At 39.2% G+C, this 19859-nt stretch overlaps 1 protein-coding gene and 2 long non-coding RNA genes across 4 annotated transcripts in view; 1 reads left to right on the top strand and 2 right to left on the bottom strand.

Moving 5' to 3' along the window:
* The window catches only part of LOC116584650, a 40144-nt gene extending 35146 nt beyond the window's left edge, over nucleotides 1-4998 (bottom strand). Inside the window, exon 1 of the long non-coding RNA XR_004283273.1 lies at nucleotides 4952-4998. This is a non-coding gene — a long non-coding RNA (uncharacterized LOC116584650). The remainder of the gene's footprint in view (nucleotides 1-4951) is intronic.
* Nucleotides 1-19859, top strand: part of FABP2 (fatty acid binding protein 2) — a 34987-nt gene that overhangs the window by 3604 nt on the left and 11524 nt on the right. The window lies entirely within an intron of this gene.
* Nucleotides 7936-19859, bottom strand: part of LOC116584649 — a 47367-nt gene continuing 35443 nt past the window's right edge. The window contains exons 3-4 of the long non-coding RNA XR_004283272.1: nucleotides 11919-11994; nucleotides 7936-7947 (exon numbers count right to left, since the gene is read on the bottom strand). This is a non-coding gene — a long non-coding RNA (uncharacterized LOC116584649). The remainder of the gene's footprint in view (nucleotides 7948-11918; nucleotides 11995-19859) is intronic.

Below are 19859 nucleotides of genomic sequence, written 5' to 3'. Positions count from 1 at the left end.
AAAGAAGAATGAACAAGTAGGTATGAGTATTGTGTGATTTTTAGGGGAATTTTAGGCAGGGAGAATGGACCCAATGGTTTGAGAGACTTCAGTCAAGCTAACCTGTGGTCCTGTTAGCTGAAAAAGATGTGATTTTATCAAATCCTTTCCTTAACCAAGACCCCTCTCAGTAATAGTCTTCTTTGTATTAACATCTTTTGCCACCAATCTGAGGGCAACATTTTCCATACCTTCTTCACATTAAGCTCCTAACAGCTCCATGAAGGGTGATAGTAACAGTCTCCTGTTGCAGGAGGAGCTAAGGGGGAGGAGTTCCATACTTGCCAAAGGGCACGAGTTGGATTTGAGTCCAGACATGTCTGGTTTCACAGCAGGTATTTATTCCATTTAGTTCTCTTTTTGAATTTTAATTGTAAAAGGTCTCAGATCCCTTCTTGGTGGATCAAATGGACTATCTAGAAGCATTAGAGGTAAAATTTCCCTGACCTAGCAGATTTGGTTTTGTTTGGGTTTTTACTGTTAACATTCCTGGAGTTCATCTGATCATAGCAAATGACAGGCCTTCACAGAACTCCAGATACCACCATGCTTCCACTGCTAATGTAGAGATGTGGAGGTATGATTAAATTTTGAGTTTTTGATTCATCATTCAGTTTTGTCACTAGACAAGCCCTCTTCATGTGAGACAGAATATCTAGGCTATGCCTAATTCACAAAACTGAAGACAAAAATAAAATGAAAGCTCATGTAAAATAATAGTTTAGATCTCCTGACCACTTGAGGGCGCCAGAGTTCCTGATTATTTAAAGAAGTAATCCCTTACTGGGAACAATGAATAAAACTGCATTTTTAAAAATTTTTACTATCTAAAAAAAAGCAAAATGGAAATAATCAGTAGAGAATCAATTCTTGCTTCCTCTTTGATCAGTGATCATTTCATCAAGATGTTCTCCAAACAATAACTGGTCACCTGAAGTCGCCGATATTCCAACCATGGAGACATCACCCCTTTCTGTAGAAAAAGGAAGTGTTGATATATGCAAATGTCAGGATATGATTTTCTATTTTTAAGGCACATGGCATTAAATTAACAGAAACTCTTTGAACTTAAAGAGAATATTCTCTGATTGTAAGCTACATTCAGCCTTGGCAAACAAACAAGAGCTATCTTTCCAGTTCACAAACCACATTTTCAAAATAAACATTCACAAAGGTTATGCATGGAATCAAAATAATTATTTAAAACTGAAAGAATTCTGACTAATTAAATGGCATGCATGATTTTTTTCTCTCTGGCTTGCCTCATTTTAACTGTGTGTGTGTGTGTGTGTGTGTGTGTGTGCGCGCGCGCGCGCGCGCACGCAAAATATACAGGAACTAAGTTGATTCTCAATCATCTGACAGCAATCCCAATGGCACCTTTTAGGATTCCTCTTTCTAAATTGCCATGTAAAGGACAAGCTTCCATGGCCAATGGCAGGGGAGAAGCAATAAACAAGGACTGTTACAATAGCTTTCAACCTTCATATCCCCAATATTAATTACTTTTAAAACCATATTTCACTTCTTATCACTGTTTCCCCTTACCCAACAGGAGTGTTTTTAGGCTTTATGTAACACTGATCTAACATATGCCTGTGAGAAACAAGCTTCACCCTTTACCAACCAGCTCTTTGAATTTCAGGACTTCTCTGGTCTCGCTGATCTGCCTAGCCCAAGAAGGAAAGGCATAAAACATGGTCAGTGACTGCCTCTGCTACAAATGCTCTCGCTCATACTCTCTCCATCGCATGTGTACACAAGCCAATAGGAGTAGTTTCTAAGGGTGCTCTACTCAGTTGTTAGAATAAGTTATAAATTTTCCTGGGTGATGAAAGGGAGACTGTGTCCTATCATTATCCCTTTTTCTTGAAACCCCTGCTTCTCTTTTCTATTCTAGCTCCATACCCTAGGCCTTCAAACACATTTGATTCTCCTGTGGCCCTAAGAAAACCTGCTATAATCACACAGCCCTCCTAAGTTACCAGCATCTCTGCATCTTTCTTGTACTTTAAAGGTACTCAACAAATATTGAGTGAAAGAATGGATTTCCATACTTTGTCACCTGATGTAAAATTGAATTTTTTTAGAAAGAAAGGGGAAAGTAATTCCAGTGAAGGGAAACAAAAATCAATGCAGAGTTTTTAGAAATTCTCAGTTGGACAAGAAGTGAAATTTGGGGCACCTGGGTGGCTCAGTGGGTTAAAGCCTCTGCCTTCCACTCAGGTCTTGACCCCAGAGTCCTGGGCTCGAGCCCCACATCAGGCTCTCTGCTTAGCAGGGAGGCTGCTTTCCCCTCTCTCTGCCTGCCTCTGCCTACTTGTGATCTCTGTCTGTCAAATAAAATAAATAAAATCTTTTTTAAAAAAGTGAAATTTAAGATGAAAAAACAAGCTGAATAAAGCAAGTTTTAGAGAAAAAAATATTTGTTTTCTATTGTGAAAAATAAGTTAACTATCAGACTTTCATTAATAAATTGATAACCATGAGTGGCAGTTTTACCATATTGCTACAAACCAAGGAAAATTCATAAAGTCTAGAGGCCAGTATTCGCCAGTAATCTTACAGAAAAGATAAGATTTACACTTAAAAATTAATAAGTAACAGTTTGCTTTCCCACCAATAGTGTAAGAAGGTGCCCCTTTCTCTGTATCCCTGCCACTCTAGAAAACAGTATGGAGGGTCCTCAAAAAGTTAAAAATAAAAATAAATAAATAAATACATAAATAAATAAATAAGTTAAAAATAGAGCCACCCTACAGTCTAGCAATTGTACTTCTAGGTATTTATCCAAAGCATTCTATTGATATCTATTGATAAAACTATTTATCCAAAGGATAAATACCTAGAATCAAAAGTGATTTAAAAGGGCACACACACCCAATGTATATAGTAGCAATGCCCACAATAGCTAAAATATGGAAAGAGCTCAGAAGTTCATCAACAGATGAATGGATAAAGATGTGGTATATAAATACAATGGAATATTATTCAGCCATCAGAAAGAATGAAATCTTGCCATTTGCAAGGACATGGATGGAGCTACAGTTTATTATGCTAAATGAAATAGTCAGAGAAAGACAAATACCAGATTATTTCACTCATGTGAAATGTAAGAAACAAAAGAGATGAACATAGGGGAAAGAAAGGAAAAAATACAGTAAGATGAAAACAGGGAAGACAGCAAACCATAACAAACTCTTAGCTATAGGGAACCAACAGGGTTGCTGGAAGGGAACTGGGTGGGGAAATGAGGTAACTGGGTGATGGGCATTAAGGAAGGCACTGGATGTAATGAGCGCTGAGTGTTGTAAGCAAGTGATGAGTCACTAAACTACTCCTAAAACTATTACATGTTTACTAAATTAAAGTAATTTTTAAATAAAAATAATAAATTAATTAATTAATAAATAAGCATATAAAAGTAAGCAGAAGATGCTCATTCATTCACAAACAGTTGATTCTCTACTCTATATCCAACTGGGGTAAACTAAACTAGCATGGCCTCACAGACCTTCTAGCCCAGTAGAGGCCAAATACAACGGATAGTTACATCTGTGCACTGAGGGTGGGGAGTGGAGTGTCCTTAATTCCAAACTGAGACTTCACAACTGACTTCTTTAAGGGTGAGATATCTAGTTTAGCCACATGAAAAGGAAAAAGAACATTCTAGGCAGAAGAAACAATATGTGTGAAAATCTAAAAGTAGCAGACTAGAGAAGTTGAAGGTCTTCCCACTATTTATTTAAATAATTATAAGTTTTATAATTATGAATGATGATTTAAACTATTTATGAAGTATTAATATAATACTTAAATATAAATATTATAACATAATACATAAATATAAGTGTATAAAATTTTAAAATGTGTTTTAATAAATGTATATTTGAACTCTTAAGAAAGGGAACTCCCAGAGACCAAAATAAAGCTACTTAAGAAATAAATCAGTCAACATATGAACTGATATTATGTCAGATCTAGGAATATTTGCAGACCAAATCATGAAGGGAGTTTAATACCCACCCAAGAAGGAAACAGTATTTGGGTACTGGCTCTCCAAGTAAGGCTGAAATATGTGAAGAGTTATGCCCTCACTGAACATGAAGAAGGTAGAAGGGGGGTTGTGGGGGACAGAAGAAATCTACTTGGAGACACAGGAAAACAAAGGAAGCATGCCTGTCTTAATCTGGGCTAATAATAACATTGGGTCCATCCTCATTAACACAGATTTGACGTTTGAATATGATCCAGGACTACCCAAATTAGATTACAATCACAAAAAGAAGTCTCAGGCCAGTAATAACAAAGGTAAAATGTCTTTGGAAGAACATAACCCCAAATAGACCCATAAAATTTCTATAGAAGTTATGCCACTAAAGACAAATTCTTAATTCAAAACTGTAAAACACAAGAGGAAGCAATTAAGAGTTCATGAAGTCAAGGATCAGATCCTTGAAGTCAAGGATGCACAAGACTAGGATCAGATCCCCAAGAAATCCAGACAACAGAACTCTTTGATAGAGGCTATTCGGAGAAATCATTAATACCTCATTCTTGTATTTGAAGATGAAATGAAGAAACACCCCTAAAAGAACACTCAGCCTCTTGTTCCACCTCTAAGTCAACTCAGTCAGACACCCAATTGGAGAGTGATGGCCACAATCACTCCACGGTCCTTAAGTGGTTTAAATAGATCCAATAAAAAGCAGTGAATGCTGGAGATTTGTTTCTTTTCTTTACCTTTCTAGTCCTGATCCATTTTAAGTCAGAAATCCTAGGTAAGTGTCTGGATATTCGGCCTGTCTCAAGATCTAAGCTTCTGAAGGGGCTGAGGCAGGGATTGTTAGCAAACCCATTTAACCAGAGCATGTTCTCCAACCTATGCATTTGCTTCAAACACTTCACTTACCTAACCATCTCCACAAAGCTCCACACCAGCCAGAAGCACAACGTTTTCTCGGAGTGCTGTGCCTATCTCCTAGAAGGTATTTCTAGACTGTCATTCTGCAAAATGGGCCTTTTCTATCAATGGCCTCTCCTGCTTCTGATCAGTGCTGTAAATCTGCTTTCCCAAGTCTGTCATAGGCTGTGCTATTGGAAGGACATAATGTACTTCTCACTCACCTGCTAGTAGCTATAGAGAAGGCAGGAGAGAAGTCAACACTGAATGAGATCCCCTTTAAGGAGTAATGCAGTAAATGTGGCCTAAAGAATTCAGGAAAAACATAGTTGTAAGATATGTTGTCCTATTTTGTATTATCAGATTCTGAAAAAGCAGATTTAATAAGACCAAAAATTATCATTCCTCTTTTTCTTCTGCTTATTCTAAGACTTGCATTGATGCTGATCACCACCAGATGCCGGTCGACTCACTGACAGCCAGGATGCGTAAGCAGTACATGGGACGTGCTGGTGCTAGAGTAAGAATATAACCAACACAAGTAAATGGCATCAGGGAACGGCAAAAGCAACAAGGTACTATTTTCATACAAACAGGTTCTAAAGAGCCACAACACTGTGAGTATAAGAGAGTTGCTCTCTTTTTCTCTCAGTGGAGATTATGAAATCTGGGAGGAGAGGAGGATCACATACGACAATGACAAACACAAGCAGACGATTCCTGAACTTGAACACGAAGAGACAGTACCTGGACACTACCGGTGCACATTGGTTTTCACATGTACTACACCTGGACAATGAAATATGTCAACAACCTTTCTGTACTCAATTTTCTAAAATTTGCCTTTCAAAGACATTGTATTAGTGTCCTATCACTGGTAGGAAAAATCCTACCCACAAATGTATGGCTTTAAAACAGGAGATCCACAGTCTAAAATGGGTCAGCACAGCTGCCTTCCTGCTAAAGGCCACTTCCTTGCCCTCTTGAGCTTTGGCTGCATGTTCTGCTTACTTCATGGCCTCTTCCTCCATCTTCGAAAAAAATTTAAATTCTGTCTATATTCCTTTAAGTAAGCAAAAATTTACATGATAAATTTATATGATAAACTATGATTTAAAAATTTATATGATAAAATACATAAGGTTTTCAGAAGCTATAAACAAAATGTGTTAAGTGCCCAGCCCAGAAAGTATGCTAGGAGACTAGAAGACCACGATTATCAGTACTATTAGCACAATGATGGTGATGATGAAAGATTTCTATACCAGAAGTTAAAATAAAAGCTTTTATTCTCAAGAAGAGAAACCTGACTATTGAAGCCACATCCAGGATCTGTTAAGCTTAGACCGTGCTTTGCCGTTTACCAAGCTCTTTCTCCCACGTGACCTTATCCCATCTTGCCTGCAGTTCTGTGATACAGGCATTATTCTCATTCCTGACTTCGTGATGATGAAACTGAGTCCCAAAGAGTCAGTTGCTTCATTATTAGTAGTCTGCCCTCCATCACATATGCCATACTTTGCATTACAAAATAATTCTGCTCTCTAACAGTTCCAAATGGTAGGGCTTTTGTTATATAAACTGGCAATTTTCAAAGTGTGGTTCCCTGACCTCAGCACCAGCAGCACCTGTTGAAAATGCAAATGCTTAGGCTCTGGGCCTGATCTGCCAAGGGTCAGGCGGTCAGGCTGAGCAAGATGAGTTTCTTATAAGCCCTCCAGGTTATTCTTTCTTTTTTTTAAGACTTTATTTATTTATTTGGCAGACAGAGATCATAAGTAGGCAGAGAGGCAGGCAGAGAGAGAGGAAGGGAAGCAGGCTCCCTGCTGAGCAGAGAGCCCAATGCGGGGCTTGGTCCCAGGACGCTGGGATCATGACCTGAGCCAAAGGCAGAGGCTTAACCCACTGAGCCACCCAGGCACCCCACTCCAGGTTATTCTGATGGACGCTGAAATTTGAGAATTGCTGATCTAAAACATTGCTCTTTTCTTCTAACTGCTTACAATCTTAAGACTAAAGGCCTAGCCACACAAAGCCAATGAAGTAATGATTCAGTGATTAACACTTTTATTAGAGAGACTCACAGAAGTTGGAAGAGCAACTCGTTGAAAACTTTATCCTCTCTCTAATTATCTGGATTTTTCGTCTCAACAGAAGTACAACATATTCCATCTACATAGGAAAGAGAGATGTAAAAGATTGAATTTCAACAGGGAGAGAAGTAAGCTAATGATGGTTTCCAATCATCTATTGATGGGCACGTGGGCTGCTTTCATAGTTTGACTAATATAAATAATGGTGCAGTAAACATCGGGGTGCATATATGCCTTCAAATTTTGTATTCTTTGGGTAAATACCCAGTAGTGCAAATTCCTGGATTGTAGGATAGTTCTACAGTTAACTTTTTGAGGAACCCCCATACCATCTCCCACAGTGGCTGTACTGTTTTGCATTCACACCAACAGAGAATGAGCTCCTTTTCTTCCACATCCCACCAACACTTGTTGCTTTGAGTTTTTGATTTTAGCCATTCTGACAGGTGTGAGGTGATGTCTCATAAGGTTCTGATTAACATTTCCCTGAAAATGAGTGCTGTTGAGCATTTTTTCATGTGTCTGCTGGCCATCTGGATCTCTCCTTTGGAGAAATGTCTTCGTGTATTCTGCTCATTTTTTAATTGAATTATTTGTTTTTTGGGTGTTGAGTTGCATAAGCTCTGTACTCTTTATTGGATATGTCATTTGCAAATACCTTCTCCTATGCAGTAGATTTTCTTCTAGTTTTGTTGGTTTTTTTGGTTTTTACCTTTGTTTGCAGATGCTTTTGATTTTGATGTAGTGTATATACACACACACACACACAAACACACACTATGGAATATTATTCAGCCATTAAAAAGAATGAAATCTTGCCATTTACAATAACATGGGTGGATCTAGAGAGTATAACGCTAAGCTAAATAAGCCAGTCAGAGAAAGACAAATACCATATGATTTCATTCACACCTACAATTTAAGAAATAAAACAAATGAGCAAAGATAAAAAATCAAAAAACAGACTCTCAACTATAGAGAACAAATGGATGGTTACTAGAAAGGAGGTCGGTGGGGGGATTGGTGAAATAAGTGATGGGAATCAAAACAAATTTATCTTAATGACCACTGAGTAATATATGGAAGCGTGGAATCACTATATTGAACACCTGAAACTAATATAACTCTGTGTGTTAACTACACTGGAATTAAAATTTAAAAAATAAGTTGTGGGGTAAATAAATAAATGATGGCTTCCAGAATTTCCTATTCTTCTATATTATCTATAGTTGCCTTGAAAGATTAGATCCACTATCAGTCCTCTTCCTCCTCCTCATAGATCATATGCTTGGAGAACACTTAACTGCAGCAGGCCGGAATGATGAAATTAAGTCCTCTCATATTGGAACAAAAACAAATTGGATGTTGGCATGCCCTAGACCGAGAGGGGCAAAGGGAGAGCTGACATTCTGTATGTGATAAATATTGCTTACTGGTAATTCACCAAATTGTTTCTAGATCTGCAGTAAGGGCAAAGGTTCTTGTTCTGATTTATCATCTATGGCCTGATGGGTTGACTCAACATCCAGGAGCAATTTGGGAGGGCAAAGATTACTACAGATTGCCACACCAGAGGTCTGACAATCACTGTTCACTATCAGAACCAAGGGATCAGGGATGCCGGGTGGTTCAGACGGTTAAGCCGCTGACTTTGGCTCAGGTCATGACCCCAGAGTCTTGAGATCGAGTCCTGCATCAGGCTCCTTGCTTGGCAGGAAGCCTGCTTCTCTCTCCGCCTCTGCCTGCCACTCTGCCTGCTTATGTGCTCTCTCTCTCTCTCTCTGGCAAATAAATAAATAAATAAATAGATAAATAAATAAATAGATAAAATCTTTTAAAAAAAGAGAGAGAAAAAAAAATCTTTAAAAAAGAAAAAAAGAGCTTCGAGAGAGGCCCTGGGGAAGACAGGCAAAAGAGCATCCCTGAGGAAAAGCAGCCTGTTTCAAGTCTATCACAGAGAGCAAATATTTCAAGGAGATTTAGAAGAGGAGGTACCTTCCTTGTTGCTCTAGCTTGGAGCTTCTTCAAACCCTGGGACATTCAAACCCTTCAAACATTCCAGATGGGAAGAGGGCTATTGAAGAGCTCTACTCTGGCCAGGGAAGAGAACCTGATGACTGCCCTGCCACAGGTATAGTGAACATCCTTCTGCCCTGAGCCCTGCACCTTAGTCAGCCTGCAAGAGCCATAATGCCTGGGTCCTGGGCACCACTGGCAGGTGATTTCATGCCTATGGAGGACTTTTCTATAGAATTACCAGAGAGTCATTCTCTGCATTATAGCAAGGCCTCCTCGCAGAGTGCAGGAAAGGAGGTGAACATTTATTGAGCAGTTACTATGTGCCAGGCCTTTTCCATACACTAACTCATTTTATCCTTACAAGTCTCATCATGTAGATAATTTTGTCCCCATTTTTCAGACAAGAAAACAAAGCAGAGGAAATTAGGTTACTTATCCAAAGCCATACAAGCTTGCAGTTGGCAGAGCCAGAAGATGAACTCTGGTCTGGCTACAAAGTCCCTTCGGCAAAGTCCCTGTCAGTGCTGTCACAGCAGAAGGGCCCCAATGGGCTCACCACCTGCTTCTGAGCAAAGGTCACTTCAGGCCTTTCTATGTGAGCTGTTGATCCCAGATCAATGGAGATCACAGTGTGGACATCACCTGCACCATCTTTGTTGGCCCGCAAACATACATCCTCATTCTGCGGTCCTGCTGGAGAAGCAGCATGCCCTTCTCACACCACCGAGCAAGGGGATGGAGATCCGATGACAGCCCAGCTGGGAGCTTTTCTTGTGGATGATCCTTACTTAGTCTATCTATTCCTCTTTCTCCTTCTAGACCTCCTTCCTCCATGTTACTCCCTATACGTGCCAATTAAACAGAAAGTCATCACCAATTTTTTGGTTATCTCTTATGTGAGGGGGAAAAAAAAAAAAAGAAAGGCTGAGGTGAATGTTTTATTGCAAAGGAGGACAAACAACATTTGCTGGAATCTGCTTATTCCAGCATAATCCTCTAAGTGTTCCTTTATTTGCCCTAAACAAGCTTGTTAGACAGCACAGTCATAACCATCAGTGACATTTCAGCCAGTTAATCATTCAATAGGCTACCTAAGTCGGAAGAACTGTTTTCTTTGAAGTTTGTATTCCCATTTTCAACTTGCCCAAACTGACCTCTTTCAGAAACAGACTCCTTTCTTCTTGGAAGATATAATTTATTTTTTTGGAATATAAAGTTTGTTATTCCCCACTAGGGATTTTTAACTATTTAGGACAGTGAGATATTAGCGAATGTTTCCCTTTGCGTTTCCCGGCTACAATCACATCCTTCTTTTTACAATCTATTTGACAGGACAATTCCACATCAGAATCCATTCTTCCATTCCAGAGCAGGGTTCCTGGGCAGAACTAACCCAGGCTGCTACTTGCCAGGCAGAGCAAACAATTTGGAATGGAATAGGCGGAGAGCATTTGTAGACGGCCCAGGGTGTCCTGCCGTGGCTTAGACCTCGAAAGGAACACGTACTTTCATCTGTGTGAGCTGATTTTACTATGGGCATTTGGTCATCAAATCTAATTCAGGAATTTTGCCTGAATGGATATGTGCACACACTGGCAGAAAGGGGCACCAGCCTCCGGGACACAGCATATACTTAGAAATAACCATTACATAGTGCTCTGGCTTCAACATGGAGAATACAGGGGTCTGAGAAATAAAGAGTAAAAGTAAAAGTTGCCCTGTTGCCACCATTTCCCATCCCAGCTCTAGCCTCTATGAATTAGGAGTTCTATTCCCAAGAGGCCAATAGAGAAGGAAAGAATTCACCATCTGGATGGGAGGAATAATTAATGACAGAGTGTCAGAAGATAGGGTTGTTCTCGCACTGTGGGAGCAGGAAAAAATAGGTTTGGTACCCAGATGATCTACTGAAGAGTCCTTTAGTATTTCTTTCCTAAACTTTGGAGGAAAATGGGTAAGTACGGCTGCCACAGTGTGAGCCAGAGTCCCAGGCTCCTCAGGGAAATCTCTTAAGGCATGGCAAATCTAGAATGCGGAACGAAAGGGAGAGATTATAAACTCAGTCATCTCCCCAAGGGGAGCTGCCTTCCTGGGGCTAACAGCTCTCCACACTAACCATCCACGTTTCCCCAGAAAGAAAGACCCATCAGCATCCTCGAGGAACTGGTTTTTTTTGTTTTTGTTTTTGTTTTTGTTTTTGTTTTAAGATTTTATTTTATTTATTTGACAGACAGAGATCACAAGTAGGCAGAGAGGTAAGGAGAGAGAGAGGAGGAAGCAGGCTCTTCGATGAGCAGAGAGCCCGATGCAGGGCTGGATCCCAGGACCCTGGGATCATGAACTGAGCCAAAGGCATGAGGCTGTAACCCACTGAGCCACCCAGGTGCCCCGAGGAACTGTTTCCAGATGAAGTGGACTTATTACATTAAGCAAGTTGATCCACGTAAGGCAAGAGATAGACTTTACTGGATGCTGGATATACTGACAAGATTGACCTCTCACCCCAGCCACTTCCAGCCCTACACATACCACACCACGTATACGCACAAGGAACTCACTGCCCAGGTTGTCGGGACCATTGGCAGCTGCCAGTGTCAGCTTACAGCTGGGCCAAGAAATTGTCCCAGGCCTAAGGGAGCTGCCCAGCTCCTGGTTGCACCTTCTCTCCAGGGGCAAACTCTGTCCTGTCCCTGCGCAATGAGAGTTCAGAACAAAACTCCAAACCACTCGTCTGAGTGAGGCGCAACTCTGAAGGGTTTTTCCAGTTCCAGACTTCCTCAGAGGACTGGTTAAGGACTTGGTTGCTATGACAAAGCAGACTAGTTTCTCCCCACTGCCCAGTCCTGCTGCCTCCACTCACTTACCGGGGTTTTCCCAAGAGCACCCCAGTAAGCTGCACTGAGTTATCTGTCTTCAAGTCTGTCTCTCAGGGAACCCAACCTAAAATAAATATGAATAGTGGCAATTCCTAAATGAAGGGATTATTGAAGGTTCTTATCTCCTTTTTGCTTATCTGCATTTTCTGATTCTCAACAATAAACATAAATTACTTCTGTAGTAAGAGCTATAGATTCATACATACACGTTGCACACATATAAAGTTTCTTAGAGTCATTAAGTTCAGGGGGAAAATAGCCATTTAGGTGTGAGTGACCTACAACATACAAAATGAAGAGGAGATATTTGAAGGAAAGAATATTTTATCACATTGTTATTTAAATTTTTATTTTTGTAGTTATTAGTGAGTGTGAATAAATATTTCATGTTTAATGACCAAGAAAATAAAAAGAAGAGGAGACAAAACCAAAACAGACAGATTTTATATATTAGTGAAAAAAATTTTAGTAACAGACAAAAGAAAAACATCTAGAAACAAAGAATTGAGTGAAACTGACTAAAAATATAAAATATGTATTTATAGTAGTAAAAATTAGAGTATTAAATATAATATATAACATATGTATTACATATATTATATTATTATACTATATATTTATATATACTATTATAATTAAAGGAATTAAATTGCTCTTTTAAAACTTTTCCCATAAGACAAAAATGATGTGTCAGGTTGACAGATTCAAAATTAGCACTATCAAATTTTTAGAAGGAAAAATAATTATCAATGAAGATGTGGCTAAGGTACTCTTACATACACTGTTTTACGGATGGGACACTGATATACCACTTTGAAAAAGTTATTTGGTATCATTTTCCCCCTATTTTTTAACTCTGTCTTAAAGGTTTTTTTAAATCCAAGTTTCAAATGCTCATTTGTCCTCCAGTAACTTCTCAGAAAAGATGTTTATGAGATAAATTTTTTGAGAAAATATTCCAGTGTAACTAGAAAACATCCTAATACTCAGTTGACAGTTTGGATAGAATTCTAAATTAGAAAAGTAAGCAACAATTTCCTTTACATTTTGAAGGCAATGCTCCTTGATCATCTAACCTTCAGGATGCAGTTGAGAAATTTAAACCCATTATGATTACGATGTGTATGGCACCTGTTCTTGTCACCTCACCCTACCCCCCAGAATCACAGAAATTTATAAAATTGTTTGTTTTTCCCCACATACATGAAACTTCACTTTGTGCCTGAGTGTGGTCCTATTCTCACCCACTGTACCAAGTACTTGGTGGACCCACTCAGTGTGGAAAACATCTTTCAGTTTGGGGAATTTTCTTGTGGCTTACATGCTACATGGCTTCCTGCCTTCCGTTCTTCACATTCTGAATTTCTGTTTCTTAAACATTATGATTCCTAGACTGTTGCTCTAATTTTTTTTTTTTCTTTTAAATATATTTTCTGGGATGTTTTTTTATCGTCCAACTCTTTTGTTAAGTATTTCATTTCTTCCATCTTATTTTTAATTTCTAAGAGTGGTTTCTGGTTCTCTGTTCGATTTTCATGGCATGCTATTTTTGTTCCAAAGAAACATATATTCTTAAATTTCTGAAAATATTAATGATGGTTACACTCCTACTTTTTTCTTAGGATTTTTTTTTTTTTTAATTTGAGAGAGAGAAAGCATGAGAAGGGGAAGTGTGAGAGGAGAACCAGACTCCCCGCTGAGCAGGGAACCCAATGCAGGACTTGATCCCAGGACTCCAAGATCACAACCTGAGCCCAAGACGCTCAGTTTGCCGCTGGAGAGAAGGTCCAACCAAATGAGCCATGCAGGCGCCCTGCACTCCTACTTTTATTTTTGAGGTTTTATTCTTCCAACATAGAACTAAAAGAATTTCATCAATTTGTTTTGCTCTTTCTTTCAGATTAGAGATTTCTTTTCACAAATATTTTTCTTTTTGGGGTGCTTCAGGTGGCTCAGAGGGTTAAGCTTCTGCCTTGGCACAGGTCATGATCTCGGGGTCCTGAGGAGCCTGCTTCCCCCTCTCTCTCTGCCTGTTTGCTTGTGATCTCTCACTCTTTCTCTGTCAAATAAGTAAATAAAGTCTTTTTAAAAAAATAAATTTCTTTTCCTTAACTAAATGTTCCTTTTTCAAGGTTTGTGACTAAACCGCTGGTAAGCTTGTCAACTGTGAACTTCCCTTTGGGGGATCTAGGTGGGCCATTTGTTGGGGAAAGTGCAATGACATTTTCTTCAGATCTTTCTCCGTGGGCTGGTCAGATCCCCCAGAGAAGACTCTTCTAAAATCTTATACAGAGAGTAAAGGCCTGGCTTCCAGTGTTCTAAAAGTGAACAGGGTAGATCTCTCAATAGTTAATAGGCACACATTCAATTAATCTTCTGTTTCTTTACAGTATTTTTGTCCTCAGCTGTGTCTACTTTTCCTCAGTCAGTTCTGTCCTAGCTTCTCTGGAGAATAACTCGGCTGACTATGAGGGACAATTGCTCATGGGCTTAGCATAGAGAAGGTGATTTGAGAATTTAACTGCTTCTTTACACTTTAAATCAGTTCACTATATTTCAGCTAGCTCCTTTAATCCCATCTTCCAGAGGCACCAATTATGGGGTCTTCTGAAGATTCTGCAGTGTAAATTAAATTCGTACTCCAATTCCTTCCCTTCACCCCTTACCCTAACTTAAGTTTGGCTTTCTCAGTTCTACCAAGCAGTTTACCATTCATCCGTCGTCCTTTCCTGTCCTGTCCAGATTTAAAAATTTTACTGATATTGCTTCATCTCTTTTTCCCATCTCTGTGGATTTTTGTCTTTTTAAAAGCTTTAGTGAGACCTTGAAAGAAAATTAGACATATGTATTAGAACTACTGTCTTTACTAGGAAGTGGGACTTTTAAAAAAGGAAGATGCACAGAGTCTATTACTCAGTAATTTCACTTTTAGGTAAACTCTTGGTCCATGTGTACCAGCAGCAATGGGCAGACGTATTCATAGCTTTATTGACATATCAACAAAAAGTAATTCATGGATGAGTCTCAGACACATAATGGTTAGTTCTTTAAAAATTACAGAAGGATATACACACTATGAAATAAATTTGTTCAGTTCTAAATAAGAAATCCTAAACATGTATTGTCAAGTACTGATATCTTTAATATATCTAATTAAACCATTAAAAAAGCAAAGCAATGATAAACAATCAAAAAAAAAAAATCAAAGCAGTAGTTACCCTTGGTTGGAGAGAAACAGAGCGTTAAAATTTGGGATGAAAATAAGGATCTTCAAGAGTACTGGCAATTGTTAGAGTCCCTGGAAGCAAACCCAGATGCAAGAATATGAGTGTAAGTAGGAAGTTATCCCAGCAGGTACTGGTAAGGGAGTAGAGAAGTCAAATGGGAAGGGAAGGAGGAGAAACGAAGTCTACACAGGGTGAAATATAAGCTGATTATTACTGAGAGCAACCGAGGCTCAGTATCACTGGGGACCTCTTGAACACTGTAGAGAATACATGTCAAAGTCGTCCCACCTGAGGGACAAAGATGCTCAGATATCTATCAGCTCCTGCCCATTATTACTTGAGGGTTGCTCCTGATGTCTTCATTCCCTGGCACCTCCTGCAGGACCTGCTAGCCGGACTGAGCATGGTTCTCAACCAGAGGAAAGCCTGCAGTCTAAGCCTCTCCGGGGCTTAGGGCAGAGAGCCATTGGTGCTTTTGGGAAGAGTGAGCATGAAAAGAGTAAGCCTCCTATGCTACTATTCTACTTTTTAAATTAGGAGTGGCTAAAATGGGATTTATTTGGTTATTTGAAATATGTATGTAAAATATATTCTTTCACATCAATGTTCATGTTAATTAAGAATATTAAGTAAACTTGGGGCACCTGGGTGGCTCAGTGGGTTAAAGCCTCTGCCTTCGGCTCAGGTCATGAACCCAGGGTCCTGGGATCGAGCCCTGTGTCAGGTTCTCTGCTCAGTGGTGAGCTTGCTTCCTCCTCTCTCTCTGCCTGTCCCTCTGCCTACTTGTGATCTCTGTCTGTCAAATAAATAAAAAATCTTTAAAAAAAAAATTAAGTAAACTTGTACATGTTTCTTGAATTCCATTTTGTTCTTTGGAAGATGTTTGTTAAGAAATGTGAACTTCATAAATGCTTCATTTTCACTGGCCTTCTGCTCACTTGCCACGATGGGGCTGTAGAGTCCCCAGTGTCACTGGGCCCTAATTCATTCTCTGAACAAACCGGCCTCCACTGCAGGAGGGCTGTTGTATGGTCATTTACAAACCAGCAGGAACTGATTTGCAAGAACTCTTCAGACAGTATATTTTAGGAAAACAACATGTTGTGAAATTCAATTTATGTGTCTGTTTTTGTATTATTTTTACAGAGTAAGGTTTTGGCATTTGGGGTTTTAGAATTCCTATGCCATGGGCAAAGACAATTTTTTGGATCATGATTAATTCAATTCTCAATTATGTTATTCCAAGGAGGAACAGTTCTGTAAAATCCTCTTTTCTGTGGCCAGCATATTACAGTTCCATTTAGTGAGCCAGGTGCATTTTAGGCTATGCTTACAGAACAGGGTCATTCAACGGACCAAGGTAATGACAGCTGACACCTGGATGTTACTGAACCATACACGGCAGCTGGACTCCAGGGGCTACCTTACTAATCCGTGCTGGGTTACACAAACAGGCCAACGGTGCCTTAATTGGTTTTAGAGACTTCTTCCTAACTACTCAGAATCATTGGAGCCAATAGCTCTGTATGAAGTCAGCTATATAGACAACACCTGTTTATGGACTAAATTACCCCTTTAATATGTCAGCTTAAAAAAAAAAAACTTTGAATATAAGTTTCAAAAGAATCTCAGCGCCTATAATGACAGGCATATCTGTATTCTTTGACACAAAATTTGACTTAATCCACTATATTAAAATAGTTGAAAACACTCTTTACAAAGGAACTGGCAATTTAGTAGATTGAAGGTCCCTCATTTTCCTCTGAATGATACAGGCTCATCATTCTACCTCTGAAGGTGAGTCTCTACACTCCCAACAAACTGATCAGAAAGTACAGAATGAGCTGTTTCAGAAGAGCCCATAAGAACTGACTCTGTAGAGGTGGAGATGTAAGCAGAATAGGGAAGCTGGTAACAGGCATGTTTTAAGGGACATCTCTAACAGGAGAGTAAAATGTACTGTGACTCCCTTTAATTTTATACATCAATATGGCCTCAGGGCCTACTTGGTGAGACAGACCAATTTCATATTCCCTTTGTAACTATAAATATTTCTATTTCACAGCCATTAGTTTAGCCATCTGTTACAATGGATTAGTCATTAGTTTTTGAAAACTGTCCTTTAAAAAAAATTATTTATTTATTTAAATGATCTCTAGACCCAACGTGGGGCTTGAACTCACAACCCTAAGATCAAGAGTCACATGCTCTTCTGACTGAAGCAGCCAGGTGCCCCCAAAGATCATCTTTATTTTCCTTCATATACAACCGTAGTATATTAATGGGTGGACTGATGGGTTGATGGGTAGATAGATGGATGACAGATGAATAACTATAATTTAAATTGGAAATTTTGACCAATACAACAATACACAAAATACATTTCAAAGGGAGCTCTAAAACCACAGAGCTCAAATTTCAACATGTATAAAGAATCATGGCAATTGGGAGAATTTTTTTTTTTTTTTGAGGAAAATTTCATTGGAAAGATAGATGCACTGTGGGTGAACAATGATCAGAATTGTTTGCAATGTACCTCAAGACAGTCATAGAATTCACTATCTCCTGCACTAACCCTGTCTTTTATGTAAAATATTGATATCTTGGGGTGTCTGGGTGGCTCAGTCAGTTAAATGTCTGCCTTCGGCTCAGGTCATCACCCCAGGGTCCTGGGATCAAGCCCTGCAATGGGTTCCCTGCTCAGTGGGGAGTTTGCTTCTCCCTCTCCTCCCCACTCCTGTTCTCTCTTGTTATCTCTGTCTCTCTCAAATAAACAAAATCTTAAAAAAAAAAATAAAATTTGATATCTTGCCCATCATATTTGTTTCCATTAATATTTATTTTTTCAAAAGTTTCATGAAAATATTATTTACCTTGCTGATTATTTTGGCATACCCTTTAATTTTGCTCTTAAGACAAGTGCCTCACTAGGTTGACCCTAGTCCCAGTCCTGAGTGAGGGGTACCAGGTAATGACGTCTGCCTCTTAACCTGTGCCTGCTAAAGCACACTAAAACAGCAGGATAGGGCCAGGTAACTAGGAAGGTATGGCACACTCCTCTCAGAGTGGGTCAAAAGTATGGGAATTCTAGGAACTAGATGAAAACTAATGGTAGGAATATTACCTGGGGTCACTTTAAAAAGTGTCCTGTCCAAGAGGATGGTCTGAGAGGATTGAAGACAACCCAAGTAGCTGGCAGGCAGAAGTTGAGAGGCACTGAGGATGAGGCACTGCCACATTTGGAGAGCTAGACTGAGGGCCAGGGCAATAAAAGGGACCCCACTTCTCTCTACCTTTCACTCTGCCCCCCAGTCCTAGAGGTCAGAAGCAAGAAGGTTTACGGAAGACTCTTCCCCAAAAGATAGCTGGCTTGCCTGTGGGCCCAGCCCTGGAATGAAGGTAGAGTGTAGATGAGAAGTCTCACCTTTGAATGAAGAGTATTCTTTAATATGTTAGGCAAAACATTCTTAAATATTGGATTAAAGCTATGGTTTTGATACGAATGTGGCTTTAGAACTCAAGGTCCTGTTGCAAAATTCCAGGGGCACAATTCCCATTAGAATCTGCTGGAGCTAAACTCTAGGAGACTCATACACGAAGACTACAGTGCAAGTGATGACCCCTAGAGCTGTGTGACTCCAAGGCCCTGATAGAACATTTTATTACTTGAATGGGCAGAAAAACACAAGGGACTGCCTAGGTTTTTAAGCAGTCACAGGAAAAAATTCCTAGTGAATTTTTTCTGCATTTTAGTTCAACTCCATAAATTGTGCTCATTCAACCCACGGTTACAGAAGAATAAGCAGAGGAATGAATGGATGAATAAACAGACTGTAAAAGTTCAATTTAAGTTTAAAGAGAATGATTTTATTAAATTAATCTGTTTCTTTAACAGGGAGATGATTTAAGAAGCAAATGCCTACTGAAAAAGGAACAAACATTCATTCGGGGCAAATTTCAATGTCTGACTGACTGGGGTTGTTTAGGAACTTTATCTGTATTTCAAAGGTTGGTCTTCCATATAGATAATACCGCTGCAAAGAGAACACTGCCCTTATGCCCTTGGGAGATAGCATACACATCTGGCACAGCTGGCGTCTGCTATCTTGTCCGCTAATCTAGTCTGACAGCCATCTAGAGCATTCCCACATCTCTGTATTTCTCTTTTCTCCAGTCTCACTTTCACCATCTTATTTTCAGTTCTCATTTCTCAGCAAGGTTATAGCAATATTTAATTAGTTTTTTCTTCCAGATGAGTCCCTCAAATCCCTCCTCTACTTGGTGCTAAATGAAGCCTTCTAAAATATGAATCTTGAGCAAATGAAGATATGTGCATGGGTCTCTATGTGCAAACAACCTTCTAGGAGTATACACGTATACATACCTAGTGTACATATACACACATATGGGTCCATAGAAATATATATATACACACACACACACAAATATATGTGTCAGTGTATTCAAACATACTTAAAACTAGATGAATTGTATACAAACATAATATTAATTATGTACAGTTGGTGGGATAATAAGTCCTTGAGTAATTTTTTCTTTATGCCTTTTTGTACTAAGTTACCTGCATTAATTGCTCATTAATTAAAAAAAATTCTTGGCACCTGACTGGCTTAGTCAGTTAAGCATCTGACTCTTGATTTTGGCTCAGGTCATGATCTCAGGGTTGTGAATTAAGCCCCACATT

Source organism: Mustela erminea, chromosome 2 (assembly GCF_009829155.1).
Source record: "Mustela erminea isolate mMusErm1 chromosome 2, mMusErm1.Pri, whole genome shotgun sequence".
Lineage (NCBI taxonomy): Eukaryota > Metazoa > Chordata > Mammalia > Carnivora > Mustelidae > Mustela > Mustela erminea.
Note: the sequence above shows the minus strand (reverse complement) of the source record. Positions and strands in the feature narration are given on the sequence as shown.